Raw genomic sequence first — 5,000 nt, forward strand, 5'->3', positions numbered from 1 at the left:
TGAACCCTCACACCGAGCTGTGTAGCTTCGAACGCGTCTTTGGTTTAAACAAAATGTTATTCAAAATACACGAAATGAAACATTTGAAAATATACAACTAGAACGCGAACTCGAGCAAATGCTTATTTTAAGTGACGAAAACAAGACTATATTACACACATGTTCATAATGGTGACGTAACAATAATAGACCAGAAGAACAAAGAGCGTCTTTTGGCCACGTGGATCCCTTTCAAGAATAGCAAAAATATCTGCTCATAACTCCGGCGAGTCCCTTCCGGCAATCGGTTCTCTTCTGGCATCCGATGACATTCTTTACTGCTTAGTTCTGTCTGATAGTGGTCAGTTTCCGCTGCTGACCGGAAGCGCATTATATCAATCGGACTAACTGTGAAGATTGAGTGGACATTAGAGGAGGAGGCAGAAAATAAAATAATTACTCATCGGAACAGCTTGACCTTGAATCGAGGTCTTTCATCTTTTCTGCGAAAACCCCAAATTTTTTTTTATTCTTTAATTAATGTATTTTATTTGGGGGGAGGGAGAGTTAAACAACACGTGGGACTTGTATTTTTAATGTGTCATGGTCAGTCTCGACAAATAGAACAAGAATAAAGTCAAAGGTCGATGTATTTGTTGTGTTTAAGTCATTGCCCTCTGCATCCAGTTCTCTGTACAAGATTTGACAAACGAAAAACTAGCACCGAATTAATCTGAATCTTAAAATGCGTTACACTTGTTTCATTCTGGCTGCTTGTTTTTTTGTTTTTTTAAAGTGTTTTTGTTTTGGTTTTTACTTTAAAGTGTCCCCTTCAAACGGAAGTCGCGGATTTTGGTGAGAAAAAAATGTGTTGCTTCACGGAGATTATTTCTTATCGCGCTGGCCAAACAAACGTGCATACCAAACTGACCTGCACTTGTAAAACACGTCGACACGCACGTGCGCAGTGACACACGGCTGAGCAAATTAATTTACTGCGTTCACGTGCAGTACTTGACATACTGTGAACCATTCAGACAAGGTTCTGACCGGTCAAAGACCCACGCTACATTACATTGTTCAGTGCATTTTCCTGTGAGACAAAAGCCCGCGGCAGGAGATAACCAAAGACAGCATTTCTTATCACACTTAATTCGTGATTTCCTTCACAGTCGAAGGCTCAGTAGCCTACTTCCCTTGAAAATAGTTCTGCTCACAATCTCAAATCTGCAAGCTCTTCATTCATTTTGACTAATTTGATTGATTAATAATTACATGTAATTAACTGAATTAATGAATAATGTTCTTCCCTCAAAAATAATTTGCTCTCTCAATCTCTCAAATCTTCGAGGTTCTTGCACGATTTTGAGATAAGTTCATCATCTGCTTCAGAAGTGTGTGTCTGTCTGTCGACTTGAAAGACGACTGGGTCGAAGTACAGTAAATGTAACGTTTTGTTTTGTCATAAAGTAAACGTTCCCATAACCAACCGTTGTTGATTGTCAAATGTACGCCGGCTTTATCATGGGATAATATTCCACCCCTACACTTAAAGGCATATACCCCTTCCCGTGTAACGGTTTGCATCGGTTGGCCTAGTGGTAAGGCGTCCGCCCCGTGATCGGGAGGTCGTGGGTTCGAACCCCGGCCGGGTCATACCTAAGACTTTAAAATTGGCAATCTAGTGGCTGCTCCGCCTGGCGTCTGGCATTATGGGGTTAGTGCTAGGACTGGTTGGTCCGGTGTCAGATTAATGTGACTGGGTAAGACATGAAGCCTGTGCTGCGACTTCTGTCTTGTGTGTGGCGCACGTTATATGTCAAAGCAGCACCGCCCTGATATGGCCCTTCGTGGTCGGCTGGGCGTTAAGCAAACAAACAAACAAACAAACTGTGACAAATGGATTTGTACATAGTTCAGTCTAAAAATTGTTTAACAAATATGTACAGATTAGCTTGCCATACTTTTGGTTTCCATGGCTTGAATGCGTGATGGAAGTATCACCTGTTGAAACGGGAAGATCTGATTTTGCAAACTATATTGTCATTGGTTGCCTGGTTTTAGGACTGACCAATGAGAGAGGAGATTGTTAACAGGGAGGTAGTCATATTGGATGGATTAAATAGAACAGTGCTGATATTTACGGGAGGCAGACGTGTTTGCTCGTGTCTCCACGTTTTCAGACTGTTGCTCAAGTGACATTGAGGTCGAATGTTATGCGACTCATGTTTTGGATGAATCATGTGTGATTCAATGCTGTGAATATACAGGTATTTATTGAATTGTATTTTGTTCAGTAATGTTGACTTGTGAAATGACTCAGAGTAATGTTGTAACTTGTGTTGAAGAAGAGTGAGCTGTTGTCAGCCATTTTGGAAAGGAATGTTGTATGTTCTTTCGGAATGGAGTAATTTGTAAATGAGCTGCTGTAATACTGTAACAGCATAAGCTGGTTGACGGATGAATGAATAGTATTAGTAAGAGTGGAATTATTATTTTGTGGAGAAGTTTATCTAAGAATTGAGTGGTTGAGACTTACGGTAGCATAAACTTTTTACACAGCACCCCGGTGGGAGAGAGGATGCCCTCGGCTGTGGGAAGATGGAAGAAGACTGGCATCCCCTCCTTGGCGCCACGGATCGTTTGATTGTGGGCGCAAGGTTGTAACGCAGCGCAGGAATTCTGGGACCCGGTGGAACCCCACCCCATATCACCATGAGCATTATTGTCATTGGCGTGATATTGGATCCAGCAATGAACCCGCTGAATCGTGAGTAGTCACTGTAGTGTGAATTACCACTGGAGAATACGTAACATGTGAAATGTGCGTAACGAGATACTGTGATTAACAGGAAACATGATTAACAGAAGGATTGTGTGAAACAAGTGACGACGTCATCGAGAAACAGTTATTTTTCCACGTGCTATATAAGCTATTATCATTATTATTATAGTGAATGCAAGAGAGTGTTGATTATATGAGAGATATCATATTTGTATTTTTGTTGTGATGTTTTGAATACAGGTACGAGGGCTAAGGGCAGTAATGTGTTTCAGTCTTTGTGCCTAGTTTGAGTGTTGTATTTGTGTGAGACGAAGTGAGTTAGTAAACAGAGTAGAACACGCATTGTTCTGATAGAGTAATTAATACACACAGACACTTTCACGCAAATACCCTCCGTAACACAAACAAACAAACAAACAAACAAACGGTTTGCATCGCCCTCTCAGATCTGCCCAGGCTTTTAAGTGGAAAAAGGTCATAACTCCACTTGGTCACATACCAACAATTAACGATATAATCTTGGCAGGGATTGGCTTGGGTTTTGTCCACTGAATGTCCATTGACTGACTCAGCCATGAATCAATCAGTCATTTTGCAAACCAATCAGTCAAGACAAAAACTTTCCTTCCACCACGGGACTGCCGCAATTGTGCATTACGGCAGTGAGGAGAAACTTCTGAAAGTTGTTTACAATGTAGAAATGAGAGGTGAATTCAATTCATTTCTTCATTTTCTTGTCTATTTTCCAATGGTCTTACATGAAGAGTAATAAAAGCTCTGAGAACACAATAACCATATTTATTTCAATTAAGTAAGGAAGGGGGGAAAAAGAAACAACAAGACATCAGACAAAAATAAGACGAGCTGACTGACTCTGCTGCATGTCTTCTATCGGTCAGTTGACGGATTGAGACCCATGTGTGTCAGTCTTTTCCGAATTTAACATGGCAAAAGACCGATGACCGACGCCCAAGCCCTGTCTTGGTGCTTTAATTATTTGCACTATAGATTTTTAAGAAATTAATTCATGAGAAAAAAAATCCACAGCATGCCGTTAGGATATTAATTGTTGATATGTTTCTTTTGTTGCAGAGGTAGACAGATGGACAGAAGCAGACATACAGAGATACGGACAGAGAATCCACTTCGCTTTGCTAATGTAAACATCTTAACTCTGTGCAAAGCGAGTGCATAAAGTGCAATAATCTCACACACAAATAATTCCTCTGCATATACATCAACAGTTCAAACCAGTTTATCAGTTTTCTCGACCAAAATCGTTTTCAAATAAATTCAAAGATGGTCCACATAGATATTTCGGAAACCTCAGAATAATCAAAAGAGCGACACAAAATAAATAGTTTTCGATATTGATCACATTGCTCAAAAATCTTTGGGGATGGTTCAGTTACCAAAATGAGGATTTAGGCTCATGGAGTGGACCTTTGTTTTGGTGGGAAACAATAGCACTTTCACTCGAGATAAGGCCGAATTTATCATCACACGGTTTGACACATTTACTAAAGCTTGTCAAGAAAAACGAAAATGAGAACCCTCCAATGAGTTACCAAAACTGCGTTGTAATACTCTGTATTCCCTGTGCGCTTTGTGTACCATAGAACATCAGATGGAAGGGCGCTGGTTCTGAGCGACGCTTAGTTCTCGAGATAGGTGTGACTAGATGACGTCATTTATACTTTCGTCATCGGAGATCTTTTGTATTTCAATCAGTGTCATTTCCCAGTTCTGTGTTCTGCGGTCGTTTTGACTGACTTGACAAGTTGAGAAAACCAATGACACTTCATTTTTGCGAAGAGAATATGAAAAGAAAAGAAAGCGTGCAGAAGTATGTTTGGGTCCTGCAAGACTTTATGACCAACGATTTCTCCCTTGGAAGTAAAGGAAGATGTCTGCTTTTCGTCTGCTTTGAAGGTAGGGAGTTTTAACAGCGCACACGGTAAATTGCAAGTCATCTTGGACAAGAATGTTGTTATTCTTCTTTCTTCGAAGTACCATAGATTTGTTCTTGGACATATTTTCGACCTGTGCATCGTTATATTATGGGGGAAAACACGTTTGAACGCTAATTCGCAAAGACATTTTGATCATTTGCTCCGGAACTGCAACATCGATTTGCCAAAACAAAAAATTCTGGCTCAATATGCGGGAACATGCTGGTAGTGTCATATTATTTTAATGGGTTTGGAAGAACTGCTCATAATTAACATAGCACTCC

Source organism: Littorina saxatilis, unplaced genomic scaffold (assembly GCF_037325665.1).
Source record: "Littorina saxatilis isolate snail1 unplaced genomic scaffold, US_GU_Lsax_2.0 scaffold_613, whole genome shotgun sequence".
NCBI lineage: Eukaryota > Metazoa > Mollusca > Gastropoda > Littorinimorpha > Littorinidae > Littorina > Littorina saxatilis.